Source organism: Micromys minutus (assembly GCF_963924665.1).
Source record: "Micromys minutus genome assembly, chromosome: 2".
Taxonomy (NCBI): domain Eukaryota; kingdom Metazoa; phylum Chordata; class Mammalia; order Rodentia; family Muridae; genus Micromys; species Micromys minutus.
The window spans coordinates 41,918,441-41,933,973 of NC_137971.1; positions in this window are offsets into that span (position 1 = coordinate 41,918,441).

A 15,533-nucleotide genomic window follows, 5' to 3' on the forward strand; every position below is an offset into this window, starting at 1 on the left:
ATAGATACATACACACACACACACATATACATACATATATACAGTGCTGTGATGGTTTGAATATGAATTAACCCCATAGACCTATATATTTGAATACTTATTAACCAGGGAGTAGGACTCTTTAATAGGAATAGAAGTATTAGGAGGTGTGGACTTGTGGGAAGTGTATCACTAGAATGTTTCAAAAGCCCATGCAAAGCCCAATCGCTCTGCCTCTCTATAGAGTAGGATACAGCTCTTAGCTACTACCATCTCCTGCTATAACATAATGATAATGCACTAAGCCTCTGAAACTGAAAGTCCCCTTCTTTTATGAGTTGCTTTGGTCATGGTGTCACTTCATAGCAGTAGAACAGTGCCCAAGACAACTGTGCAAACAAAATTCATAGTATATTAGAGTGAAATTTAGATCAATTATATTTGTAATTTATTGAAGCACATAGCTTTTTTTTTTCTTTAAAAACATTTTTTTTAAAGGTAGAGTCTTATTGTGTAGTTCTGGCTGACCTGGAGCCAGCTACATAGACCAGGCTGGCCTTGACCTCACAGATATCTACAAGTCTCTGCCTCTCAAGTACTGGGATTAAAGGTATGCACTACTAAAACTGGCTAAATAAAATTTTTATGATGGCTTTTATTTACAACTTTATTGGCAAAAAAGGGGAGAACTTCGAACAGCTTTAATCCAGGGCACTGTAGCTGACCCTGTCGGATTGAGCAAGTCCCATGCTCAGTGTCCATGTACAATACTGAGTCTGAATATGCAGTTTTCTTTATTGAGTGCAGTGCTCACCTTTCAGGCAGTCTCTAAAATATATAAATATGAAGGAAAGGAACCCACTCATTAAAAACTGCATCAAACACAAGTACTGTAAGTGTGAATTTGTTGTTCCAGAAATTACACGTGCCCAAAGAAAACCAAAAGCTGGAAAATTGGTTACACTTCCTACATGAGTGGACAGTTACAACAGCAATCGTCTTCTGTAGTGACCATTTTTAATTTATCACCAACAACTCTGAACTTACTATGAGACGTAGTCAAAGTCAGAAGAGAAGACACGGGGATAGTACTCCTTTTGTGGAAGACAGAGTCCCTCCAGAAGCTTCATGGGGAAATAAACATCCTGTTGCTTCTGGGTGACAAAACAATTAACGTAGTTAATCTCAGTTCATGTTGATCATACTGAGCTGACCTAATTTCCTTCCTCATTGTCATTCTTCTAATTCAAGTGTGTTTTGTTCTTCCAGTTCACTGATCTTCGACAGAGAACACATTTTCATCAACAGGAACAGCATCGATGGACCCATTTTCCTGTCCTCCCCCTCCACCGTCCTCACCTAAATTACTTCTTCCACCATTTTTAGCCAGACCTCCAGAAGCTTCACTTGGTTTGTTCTCATCTTATCTGACATTTATATGCTGAACCTCTCAAGACTGGACACAGGGATGCCTGTCTCGTCTACATCTCTCTGGATGTACAGGCTTATATCTATGTCATTTACACCCAGAGAATCACTGGCCTCAGCACCATTTCCTGGATGTAACCGTTATCGTCTGCTTCCTCATCATCATCTTTGAACAGCTCAGGATGAGATTCGAATACCTCATGACCCCTGATCACCAGCAATTTCCCTGCTTTGAAGGCAGCTTTCAGTCTCTCCATGTCTGAAGGACCCTAGGGGTTTTTCCACACTTAATCCCACCGCTTCAGGTCAAGGCTAGGTCAAATTCCATTCTCCACCCACATTTCTTGGGAAGAGCAGGAACATTCTTGAAAAACTGTAGAATGTGCTGACTGATAGTCACCTGAACCTCTGATCCCATGGCCCTGTCATATGCTTGCTAGCCAATAGATTCAAAGGCTAAGACGCTTAGCCAATGAATTTAAATCATAACCTTGCTGATGTAACCTGTACCCCTAAAGAATATAAAAACTGCTTGTAACAGCCTTTTGGGGTTGCCTCTCCTCTGGATGTAGGCCACCCCAGTGCACTGGGTTAATAAACCTCTTGTTTTACATTGGTCCCCCATCTTTTGTCTCCTTCATAGGAGCCTCAAATAGATAAGACTCGATTTGGGTCTTATATTTGGTGCCTTGGCCGGGAAGAAATGAGACTGCCTAAAGGGACACAAGAGACCCGTGAACGGAGGACACAGGAGACCTCAACAGGCCTCAAAACCAGATACCATGCAGTTATTTTGTCTTGTCTGACTGTATTTCTCTTGTTCTCAGTTTTGGTTTGCTCAAGAGCATCTGTAAGTTGTGACCATGGGGAGTCAGGCCCCATTTGAAACCTGTTTGACTCTGGCCAGCAGGAGCTGGGGAGTCGTCTGTTTGAATCTGTGTCAGCGTTTGCTGGCAGGGTAGCCTATTTACCTGTTTTCTGTGCCTCTGGCAGGGGCAATGTTTCAGCTTGTTCACGAACATCTATGAATCCTGTGACTGAAAGACCTCCGAAGGAAGACCCTCACTCAAATCTCAGGAGAGGCGCGCACCCAGCGAGGCACCGAGACCAGACTTGCTGCAATCGCATGAGGAAGTTTATTGAAAGTGAAACAGAGTGAGATCTCAGGCCAGCATGCTGGGGTCGAGACTCATACACCACGCAGGAGTAGAGGAGTTCGACCCAGGCCTGAACTTGTAACGGGCTTATAAAGGCAAAAATCACAAAGGAGGGGGAGGACAGGGGGAATGAGGAAATTCAAAGGGGAGGAATCATACATTTTTTTTATCAGTATACCCCCAGGCACACCTAGGGCGTTGGAACATTCCACAGAGGTCATCCGGACCTTCTGTGGTATTTTGGGAACTCAAATCTCAAGAAAGTGGGATTTCCTGGGTGGGATTTCCTGGGAGCGATTTCCTGCAGAGGAAATCCCTAGGGCAAGGAATCAGTGTCCTTTGACAACCTTTTACTCTTCATGACCAGTCGATCTGGTGGCCAATAAGTGGCAGGCAAATGTGCCTTAATGTCTCGGCCACGGAGAATCTGGAGGATGCTTCTGATTCTCTGGAGAAATTCTAGTGGAACTCCACTAGTTGGTACTGGAGGCTGCAGATTGTGAGAACTGTTGTGTCCATGGCAGAGACACTCAGAATTTTTGTATCTGTTCCTGTTGTGTCTGTGTGGACTTAGATGGATGTTATTTTTGTTTCTGTTTCTGTTGTGTATACGTGCATGAACTCGAACTGAGTTTGTTTCTGGTGTGTGTGTGTGTGTGTGTGTGTGTGTGTGTGTGTGTGTGTGTGTGTGGACTTGGACTGACTGACATTTTTAGACATGAGACAGAGCACCTCTACCCCTTTAAGTTTAAGCTTAGATTACTGGAGTGGTGTTAAAAGAGGAGCATTTTCAGTCCAGGGCCAGGCATACATCCCAATCAAATTCCTTACATCCTGGTCTGGGACAATCTGGTGTTGGACCCTCTTCCATGGGTCCAGTCCTTTTTGCTTTCCCATTTAACCCAGATCTTTGCTTTACAAGACCCCACTCATCCAAGAAAGAGATTCTGTAGGACTCTTTCTCCTGTGACCTCTTTCTTCTAGATCCCCCCTTTTTTTTTCTGATAATCTTAGAGGGCTCACTGACCTTCTATGTTCTGTTTTGTTCACCCATCAGCCTACCTAGAATGATTTCGAGCAGATTTTGCAGATTCTCTTTACCAGTGTATTATTCTAGAGGCAAGAAAGAACGTCCCCGGGAAAAACAGGACTCCTACTCAGAACCCTGCTGACATAGATGAGGGATTCTCTTTGAAGACCAGAATGGGCTATAACTCTCCTGAAGATAGGGAGCACCTGAAAGTCTTAACACCAGGCTCTGTGGGGGTTACAGAATGAACCACCAATTTCACAAAGGTACATGAGATTAGGCAGGGACCAGACAAGTGACTATGCCTTTTATAGTCCAGTAGAGGTGTCAGGAAAAAAAGCTTCACAGACTAGAGGGACTATGAGATAAGTTGTTGTGGGATTTAGTGCAGGTTGTTGAGAAAGTTTACCATAACAGGGAGACAGAGAAGTAGAAGGAGCAGGGAAAGAAAAAGCGAAAAAAGAAAGAAAATAAGATGAGAGAGAGAGAAAGAGAGAGGGGGGGGGAGAGGGAGGGAGGGAGGGAGAAGGAGAAGGAGAAGTAGAAGGAGAAGGGGCAGAAAATAAATTTACAGAAGATCCTGGCCACAGTAGTGAGGGACAGAGAATTAAGAACCTAGTCTGGCACTAAGAAAGAGCCTTTCGACAAGGATCAATGTGCTTACTGTAAAGGAAAAGGCCACTGGGCCAGAGATGGTCCCAAAAAGAAGAAAAGGGGATCCCAACAAGGGAACCCATGGATCCATGGCCCCAAAGTTCTGACCATACAAGAAGACAGTGACTAGGAGGGACATGGTTTAGATCCCCTCCCCAAGTCCAGAGTAACCTTGAAAATGGAAGAGAAACATATCCAGTTCTTTATAGATATAAGGGCTCAGTCCTCTGTCCTACTACAAACTGAGGGACCCATGTCAGCCAAAAAGTCTTGGGTTCAAGAAGTTATCAGCACCACACAATATTCATGGACTACTCAAAGATCTGTGGATCATGGAGTGGGCCGGGTATCCCACTCATTCATAGTAATGCCAGACTGTCCCTGCCCTTGTTGGAGAAAGACTTCCTGACCAAGATGGGGGCACAAATATACTTTCCCCCTGATGGACCACAGGTTAGAGGGCCAAAAGAGGAGCACTTGCAGGTCCTAACCATCCAGTTGGAGGACAAGTATCAACCCTTTGAGCTGCATGCATAGCCACAAGCCTGAACAGAAACTGCAGGAATGGGGGAGGTTAAGAACCAGCTTCCCCATCCATATAGAACTGAGAAACTCAGGCTAGCTCAATAGTGGTGCGTCAGTACCCATGTCAAAGGAGGCATGAGATGGGATCACACCACACATCATCTGGCTACTCCAACTCAGGGTTCTGTGTAAGTGCCAATCACTCTGGAAAACACCTCTCCTACTGGTGCAGAAACCTGGAACCAAAGACTGCCGGCCAGTTCAAGATCTCTGAGAGATAAACAGACAGGTGGCTGATCTCCTTCTCACGGTACCTGACCCCTATAACCTGTTGAGCTCATTGCCCCCATTCAGAACCTGGTGTACAGTACTGGACTTGAAACAAATGTATCAATGGACTCATCTAGTGGTCTACAAACTTGCAAGGACTGTCTTGTGGTCAAATTCTTGTGTGCCAGATTTAAGGTGTCTAGCAGGACAAGTAATAGATAGCTGTGTGCCGTGCCAGAAGGTGAAATCATGTAGAACTTAGGTTGAAAAATGAAAAGGCAGAGGGAAATAGACCTGGGGTTTACTGGAAAGTAGACTTTTCTGAGATTAAACCAGTATGGATATAAGTATCTATTAGTCTTTACCTTTTCTGGATGGGTGAAAGCCTCCCAACAGAGAGAAACAGCAGCAGTGGTAGCTAAGAAGATTCTAGAAGAGATCTTCCCTAGGTTTGGCACCCCTAAGGTATTTGGATCAGACAATGGGCCAGATTTTGTTTTCTAGGTAAGTCAGATATTAGCTCGTTTCTTAGGGACCAATTGGTAAACTCAGCTGACCTTGGAGACTGGTGTAGACTGGATGGTGCTCCTTCCTTTAGCCCCTTTTAAGGTTAGGAACACTCCCTCCTGCTTCAACTTGACCCCTGCTCCTCTCACCCTATTGAGGGATGTTCCAGAATTGACTTGCCATAATGATAATGATGTATATGTCAGACTTAAGGCTCTGCAGACCATTTAAAAATAAGTCTGGGCTCCTTTGGCTGTCGCCTATGTTCCAGCTACTCTGGAGACTGCTCACCCTTTCCAAATTCCAGACTCGGTGTATGTGAGATGCCATCAGACCCTTACCCTCAAACCCTGCTAGAAGGGACCATACCTGGTTTTGCTGACTATGCCAACAACAGTGGAGATGGATAGGATCACAGCCTGGATTCATGCCTCCCATGTGAAACCTGCTCCAGCACCTGAGCTGTCTGACATCTCCAGTTAGAGGATCAAAAAAACCGACAACCCCCTAAAACTCAAGATATCCCGATTACCATGATCTGGCTACTAGTTTATCTGTGGTTGGTAGAGAACGTCTCAAGAACTGTGAGCAGCCTCCATACCCCTGCTAGACCTACATGGCAAGTTTTATCAGCTACATGTGTGGTCCACATCTAAAGAATCAGCCCCTTACACCTAGTGGCCCACTTTAACCCCTGATTTGTGTAAATTAGCTGTCGGTTGGACTTGTGGGATATTCCCACTCAGGAACGGGGAGAAGGAATACCAGAATGCAAGGGTGAACTCACAGGATCCTTGAAGCCCTGTCCTGGGAATGGTCTGGGAGGATGAGGATTAAGGTTCAGGCACTGTCAGCTAAGGAGTAAGCTATGCCTCATCCCAGTCTATGTGTGCCCCAAAATGAGCAGAGTAGGGTATAGACCCATAAGTGCTAAGGAGCTGATGGCTACTTTTTACTTTTTAAGTTTCGAGACCACTCCCCACTCCTTATGGGATTTAATTATGATAAGAAAGAAGAAATTCCATAAGTGGGGGGCTCACACGCAGCAGCTGTTGCACAAGCCCATGGACTGGTAGGGGCTCTGGGTCCTTTGGGGTCCTTAGCACCAGCCCTGACATCACCAAGGGAAGTGGTAGCTGAGAATGTGAAGGGCTCTGTTTTAATTTCTCCTACAACCCCCTCTCTATCTGATTTACGAAAGCAGGAAAAAAGAACATGTACTTGAGAAAAGAGAAACACCTAGAGACTAAGGCTATATCAATCTGGCTATGATAACGGGCTTCTTTATAACATCCACTTGCAGATTGAGGCCTTGAATACCTCCATCAGGTCTAACTCTGTTATAGTCCCAACACCTCCAGCCTCTTCACACACTATGCTAACCCTTATGGTACAGCCCAAGGTGGTGACTGGGGTTACTGCGGTAACCAGAGTGGCCTCAATAATAGAGAATCTGTTCTCTTGTTAGGATTCCCAGGACGATGAGCACTCACTTTGAAACCTTATAGAAAAGTCTTTTCTAGTTCTAAACTCAACTAAGCCTTCCTTTACCACCTCATGTCAGCTCTACTATGATCCAATTCCCCCATATTATGAGAGAATAGCTGCCTTGGGCCCCATAAGACAGAACAACACAGATGAGGGCTGCCGGTGGAGGTCCCCATAATCTCTCACCTTGCAACAAGTGTCCGGGCAATTGCTATGAATAGGCACTGTCCTCCCAGAGGAAAAGTTTCTTCATAACTCTACTCATGACGATGGCAGATGGGTATTTGATTCTTCCTGAGGATACCTGGTGAGCTTGCTCCTCAGGACTGACCCCTTGTACATCTTGAGGTCAGACCAAGAGGTTTTGTATCTTTTTCAAGTTCTTCATCTCTTGCATCAATGTAAACACTTTGTTTTTCACATTTTCACTCCAAAGTGAGGTCATGAGAGAACATACATTTATCTCCTTTAGTACATTGCCCCTGTTTGAAGAATGCACATATCGCTGAGGTTCCTGTAGTTCTTTCTTGTCATCTTTTTTCAATTTCTTTTCAGCTTCACCTTGTGCTACCTGATGTGGATTCTGCTGACCACTTTTCTCTTGGTGAGTGACAACCTTAATAAATTTTGGTTGCTTTGCTCCTTTCTTATTTTTTAGTCCAAGTTTTGTCCTCGATAATCTGCTGCTGCTGCTGCTGCTGCTGCTGCTCTGCTTTTTTGCTGCCCCACCCCCTGGCCTGTTTCTTGGGGGATATTGCAGAGGTGGGGGCACTGAGCCAACTTTGGCACACATGGCTACCGTCGGGGCATCCGGCAGTGGGGCAGGAGCAGGAAAATGGACTTTAAAAAAAATCTGATCTGAGTCTATTATTGTAGAAAGAAAGATGAGACTGAAATCCTGGGACCTTCTAGACCCAGAAGGCCATGGAGAAGTTATGATATATGTGGAGTCTTTGGCAATGGCCTCCACTCGCCCATGCTAGGAAGCCAACAGGTCTCCATCTCTGTCCAACTATGCCATAAAAACCCGTGGTGAAATGCTTGTGTAGTTAAATATACCTCTCACATTTGTGGAGCTAGATAGATATCAAGGGCATTGATGAGTAATTATATAGTCTGCCTTGTGTGGGTTCTAAGCCAAAGTTGATCCTTTATAGAACTTTAGTTGCTTCTCTGGGAGACCCTAATGTCAAAAAGGACCTGAAGATGACATCTGTTCTTAGTATGCTCCAAATACTGTTCTCACCTAGGCACTAAAGGAGAGCATGCACTGTTACAAGATATTTGATTAGTTTACATAAAATGAAAAATCCTAATTGTTAGCAAAATATAAAAGCTTAAAATAGATAATAAGTTTGTTTGATATAGTTAGATGTGTCCAGACGAGATGCACTTTGGGTGTGCCTCTAAAGACCTCCATAGATGAGAATGCTAAAGATTGGAAAATTCCTGCCTATTTTAAGACCAGTTGCTAGGGAGAGGTTTTGTGTCATTGCCTCTGTGACCCAAGGCAAAGTCACCTGGATAGCCTCGAGCTACCCCACCATAAAAGTGAAATGGTTTGCCTTCTACTTAGTTGGCTTGAAGCACCCTTCCAACCCCACCAGGATGGTTCGAACTTCCAAGGGTGTGTGTGGGCAGGGGGATCCAGAGTTGTCTATAAGCAGTTGGACCATTGAGAGAGCTCGTTTTCTCTTTAGGCTTGGAAGGACCTTAATGGAAGAGCTCCTGGTCAGAGATAGGAATTTTCTCTTTAGACTTGAAGGAACAACAGGGAGGCAGCTGGCAGGACACAGGGAAAACGGTATTCTAAGGAAGAGTGCTAAACAGCCCTTGTGAATTTGGAGAAGCTTAAGAGAAAGGTAGACTAGCTAGATAGAATGCCACAGACAGAAAGATTTCTAAAGAGCTGGAAGCTTGTTAGATCAGGCTTGTAAATGGCTATTTTGTTTATAGTTATACTTCTAGTATCTGTATTGGTATAAATATTAGAAAATTTAAGCAATGATAACACACTGCTCTTTGTGTTTGCTTCTCCCTGTATTTGTTTCTCCTGGAGAAATGGTTTCTTGTGCAGGCAGGAGGAGGATGGGGATGGATAAGCTTTGAAAGTCTCACCGACACTACCTCACATATATCCCATTTTTCATTTATCCACAAGGTGGCACACTACTACTTTTTAAAAACAGTCTCGTGGCCATTAGACTCCAGAAATGCAAACAGAAAATCAGAGCTAGAGAATTAATTAGATGGCCTCTGCCAGGCTAGGCTCCATGCCAGGCTTGAGGGAGTTTGTCCTGATGCAGGTTGGCTTGTTATTATTTCAAACACTCAGAACTGGGTCTTTGGTGACGTATAACCACTGCTCTCTAACTCCCTTCATAGGCTATACTAACTTTGTTTGGGGGGTTGTTTGGATATCTTTTTTTGTTTGTTTGTTGTCAGAGTCTCACATAGGCCAGATTATCCTCAAACTAAGTGTTTGAAGCCACAGATGACCTTGTCCTGATGTCGTGACTTTTCCCTCCTGATTGCTAGCGATCAAATGCAGGGACTTGTACATACTAGACAAGTGCTCTCTGAGTGGAGCTAAGCCACCAACACTATAGTTTTGATGCTGCACTTGAATATGTATTTCATGAGAGAAGAATGAGATTAAGGAGGTGAAGAAAACCTAGAATTACACAGAGCAGAATTCACACTTTCTCTCCATTCAGAAAAATAAATAAATCGATGGATGGACAGATCACCAAATAGATGGGTGGATAAGAGAGACAGAAGCACAGGCAGATGGGTAGACAGACACAAACAAAAGGAGGTATGAGAGAGTACAAAGGTGTCAATGCATTTCTATTCCTGAGGACTCCATGAATTCCCAAAGCACACAGTCAGGGCCAGTTCTCTGCAGAGACAAGTACTGCAGAGAACAATCCAAGATAAAGTTGGAGATGCAATCTGAAGCAACTTAAAGGAAGTCCTTGATCCTGATGTCCTGATGCTGGCATTCCCAGCATGAAAGCCCCTATTGTAACCCTTAGTACAGAGCCCTATTTGTTAAAAACTAAAAACTAAAAACTATATAAAAAAAAAAAAAAAGCCTGTCTACTATCTCAGCTCCAACAGCCTGTGCAATGGAATTCCTCCTCAAGTCTTCTCAGAAATTTCAACATTGGAGGTCTGTGGTTTCCACAAATAGAGAACTGAACAGCCATGCTGAATCATGATGAATCTCTGCCTCTGAATATCTACCCTGGACCAAGGACCAAGTTCAGGTCTATTCTATATTCCTATGGAGGTTTCCTCAGACTCCACCCACCCCAAAGGTGACTCAGAAGGAATACCATTTGCTTGCATGGTGGGCCCTTCATTCAACTCCCTGGTACAGACAGTGTGGGTGGGCTGGTAGTGGATGGCACATGCTCAGAAGAGTCTGTTCCTAGAATACCAGCTATCACAGTGGCTACTGAAGAAGACAATGAACATGGCCCAGCCATGGCTAGCCACCATCGCCATTTCTTCCTTTACCCACTCTTTTCTCTCTGGAGAGTCTCACAGCTACCAGCTGGGGTAAGATTTTTATTTTCTGTGTTTGGGCAACATTTCCTGTATGTGTATTTACATACCATACACATGGCTGGTTGTGGGAAGCCACCGCATTCGCCATTACAAGATGGTGCCCAGCCCGAAGGGAGGTTGGCCAGTTTTGAGATAAACAACCTAAGTGTGCATGCGAATATGCCTGTTTTGCTGACTGATGCTGACTTAATCAGGTAGCAACACATTCCTCCTAAGCATATATAAGGAGGGTTGATTGCTGGGCTCGGGGTCTTTCGCCATTGCAATCAAACCCGCAATAAACGCCTGTAGAAGGATCCTGTTGTGGCAAGTCTTTCTTGCTGGAGAGATAGGCGATCGCTACAGCTGGTGCCAACAGAGGCTGTAAAAACGTGTTCAGAACTGGAATTACCATAGGTGTGCTGGGAATTGAACTCCAGTCCTCTTAAAGAACAAGTGCTCTTAACCACTGAGACATTTCCCCAGCTCCTTTGTGTAAGATTTTAATGAAGAAATTAATCCTTTAAACTGCATGGCAAAATACCATGTTCCACAGAGCTTTTCAAGGAGAAGGAACAATAGTGTATGGAGATCTTTTCTCATTGGTGGGAGATGAGTATGGAGTAGCTCAGCTAAGTAGCACCTACTCAATGAGATAGGGCACTGATACTGACAGAGGGAGTCAGCACAGAGCTTCTGTTGTCCTGCCAATGAAGAATGGCAAATTTATTGAGACAGAAAAAAATTTAAATTGCTTATTTCTAAATATAGTCTGAACAAGTTGGTTAGCAGATCAAAGGCTTGCTTCCCCAAGGGGGATAGAATTGGCTCCTTGGAAAACTTACTATATCAAAGCTATTTTTTTTTAACATGGACAAAATGGTTTGCCTTTGCACATAATGTTGGTAACTTTTATGATCTCCAGTGGTCTCTAAGGAGGCACTAAGGATGGCAGGAGAATTGGAGAAGAAGCTGGGTTTTTCCTAAGAAACTAAATATCCATTCTCGTTGATAAACACACAGCAGATGATTATCTTGTATTCAGTGTTATGATTCATTCCAGTGCTTTCGAGTGTTTGCACCTTTCAAAAGTGAAATCAAATCTGATTTCAAGTTCCAAAACAAGGAATGGGCAACTGCCACAGGTGCGGGCAGAGACTGATGCCATTCACATAAGGATGGACTCCGGTAATCCAAAAGACATGCTAAATACATTTTCTCTCTCTTGAAAAATATTTACTTTCACATCTGTGAGTGTTTGCCTGTGTGTGTGTCTATTTACAAACCACAGGATTGCCTGGTATCTTCAGAGGACAAAGAAGGCATTGGATCTTCTAGAACTGGAGATACAGGTGGCTGTGAGCCACTATGTGGGTGCTGGGAACAGAACTCAGGTCATCTGCAAGAACAGCCAGTGCTCACAACTGCTCATTCACCTCTCCAGACACAAATAACAAATGTTCTTTAATGTCAGAAACAATAATGAGATTATTCTGCTCTGAAGAACACTCTGAGTAGCACAAAGCTGGCTGATAGGCAGCCATGTCTTTTTGTTTCCTGCTCAGAATACAAAGGTCAAAAGTTACATATTGGTTAAAGAAAAGATGAATCACTACCCCACCCCAGAAAACAGCAGCAATGAAGTCAGCCAACCCTTACTAAAACCAACAGTGAAATGTACTTTTTCCAGAACATTAAATAAAAGTACAGTCAACCATCACCGAAGCCCATATTTTTTTTTTAAATCATCAAAAGTCAAATAAGGAACAGTACTTTTAAAAAACATTTTATAGGTCTGGATACTGAGCCTAGGGCTTCACACATCCTAGCCAAGCATTCTATTATTGAGCTCTCTAGCCTTTGAAATTTTTAATACTGATGTATTTACTCAAAACATGCACACAAAATGTTAGTAACTGGTAAAATTATGAAAAGAAAATAAGTTTCATCCTTCACAATATGTATTACATCAAGTCCATCTGGACTAAATGCTTAAATATATAAACACACTCATTGTCTACATGTGAACAATAGATGATAAAAGTAGGTGGCACATGCATTTAATCATAGCACATAGGAGGCAGAGACCGGCAGGTAAATCTCTGTGAGTTCAAGGTTAGTCTGGTCTACAGAGCAATTTCTAGGACAGCCAGGCTACACAGAAAAACCCTATATCAAAAAAAGAGGAGGAGGAGAACTTACCTACTTCACATTAAGCAAAAGTGGCTGCACACGGTGGTTCACACCTGCAATCCCAGCCATGGAAAGGCTGAGGCAGCAAATCATAAGTTCAAGGTCAGTCTGAGTGAGGCCACATTTCAAAAAACAGAAAAGTAAATGAATAAGTAAATAAATGGTATAGGTAAATTTTATCTATAAATTACAATTAAAACAATAAAGAAAAAGATTGTTTTGTTGATTAAATAAAACTTTTTCATGGAAACAAAACCTTGTCATATGGAAGTTAAGTAAAACAGTCACCTGGGAAATTTTTATGATGAGCAATCTAAAGTATGATCAGTTCTTATCAATCATTTAAAAACCCCATTAAAATGGTACAATATAAAGGAATATAAGTACCCTGTAGCAAAGTCAATGGATAATAGAGTTTAATATATAAACAAACATCTTGTGTCTTTTATGGGTTGAATTCTGTCATTCCCCAAATAGATACTTCCAAGTCTAATCTCCAGCTCAGAGGACATTTACAAACAGGCCTTTGAAGTGCTGGAGATTGAACTCAGGATGTTGGGCTTGCGAGACTCTTTACCACTGAGTTATAGCTCCAGCCGATTCCGTCTCCTGTCTCCTGTTTTTTTTTTTTTTTTTTTTTTTTTTTTTTTGAGACAACATCTCACTAAGTTGCTCAGGCTTTTTCTTTTCTTTGTTTTTGCTACTATAGTTTGTAAATAGTTGTGTTGGATGAGTTGGGGTGTTAATTATGTCATGTGTGGGAATATCTGTGTTTTGATTTCAAAACGGCACCTCATTATATATCCCAAGCTAGTCTCAGCCACCAAGTAGTAGTATTGTAAGAATGTGCTATCTGAAACATCTAGTTTCTGAGAATGTTAGAGCAGTAGACAGAGATATTGAGATATATGAGGGAGAGTCACGTCTCCCTGAGGCACTGAGCAGGTCCTGGCATTATTATTAAAGCACTGTTACATTACATTGGACTCTTGCTGCTCTGTGTGTCTTGAGTCCAACAGGATGCAGAGCTGCCTCTGCATCAGAGCTGATGATTTTAAATGCTTCATGGACACCATGAGATATCGCTGGATGGTGGGAACTGCTGGCTCTGGCTCCTGAAGACTCCCCATCCCTCCAGGACTGTTGGAAATAGTTTACACTGGACCTTGGGGTATCCTTAAATTTTGGTGAAGTCTAGGTCATCCTATTCCACTCAGCCCAAAAGAGGAATACTTCTCTTGGTGGCCCAGCCGAGAAAGCACTGTGTTTGGTGCTAACGAGACAATGCTTCGACTGGTAAAATCAGAGGGCTTCATTTGTATGAAAGGTTTTCTGTGGTTGGTGTGCACACTGGGTATATAAGTAGACTATGTTCAGCTTGCTTGTGAGCCGGCTGGGAGACAGTGCCTGTGCTGCCAGCCCTGACGTTGCAGTAGAAAGAAGGCTTCTTTAGTGGCCATTTCTTGTCTACCTTTGTGGTTGGCAGAGCTGGTAATACGAAGAAAGAAACAGGAAGAACGGGGTGATGATGACATCTGTGTGGCAGCAGTGGCTTCACCAGGGGACTGCCCAGCACTTTGATGACCACAGAGGAAGCAAAGCTATGGGAAAGAGTCCCAGCTCACAAGCAGGAAAACCATGAGGACTGTCGACAGCTTTGAAAGCAGCAGAACTAAAAGCCTAGCCGTGGACAGGCCAAGCGGCCAAGCGGCCAAGCAGTGACGTGCTCGCTCCTGTGTGCTGAGGGCGGCAGAAGAGGCAGAGCGGCGGGAGTCGGTCACAGTGATCCACCGGCCTCTGCCTCCTGAGCAAGGGGATTAGAAGTGTGGTACTTACCTGTTTTCCCCAGCCGTGATGGAGTCGAACCCAGGGCCTCAAGCATGAGTGCGAGGAGCGAGGACACAGCTCTGTTCTCAGTCCGTTTTTCTTCGTCCTGTGTATTAGCATGTATGCTTTGCATCATCAAAGCCAACGTCAAAAAGATCTTCACTTTGGCTTATTTGTATGTATATGTATGTATATGTAAGAGAGAGCATGTGTGTCCTGGCATGCATCCAGTGTTCAGAAGAAAACTGGGGGAGGGGATTCTTGCCTCCCACTGTGTGGATTCTAGGTACCGACCTCCTAGGATCAGGATCTGAGGCAAGTGCCTTTCTTTACCTGCTGAGCCATCTCACCAGCTCCTTGTTAGAATTAATGGTTGTTAACTTTTATAGTAAATAAATTGTTTCCATACATATTCTGATAACTGTTTCCCCTACCCCAGCTTTTCTCAGATTCTCACCACTTCTCTTCCCACCCAAATCCACATCCTTTTCTTCTCTCATTAAGATATAAATCAGAATATAATATAATAAGAAGAAGAAGAAGAAGAAAAAGAAGAAGAAGAAGAAGAAGAAGAAGAAGAAGAAGAAGAAGAAGAAGAAGAAGGAGAAGAAGAAGAAGAAGAAGAAGAAGAAGAGGAAATTAAAATAAAAATAAACAAACCAAAATAGAACCAAACTGATTTTAAAGGTGGGGGAGGGGGGACAGAGAAAAAAGCACAAGAAACACATAGAGATGCTGATGCTGAGACACTCACACACTGACAAGTCATGAAAACAAATTTGGAAACCATAGTACATACACAAAAAAAAAATCTGTTAAGTAAAGATAAATACATAGGTAAATCTCCAGATAAAATATTATGAGACAAAAACAAGCAAACACAAAACAAAATTAAAAAAAAAAATCTCCAAAAACATGCT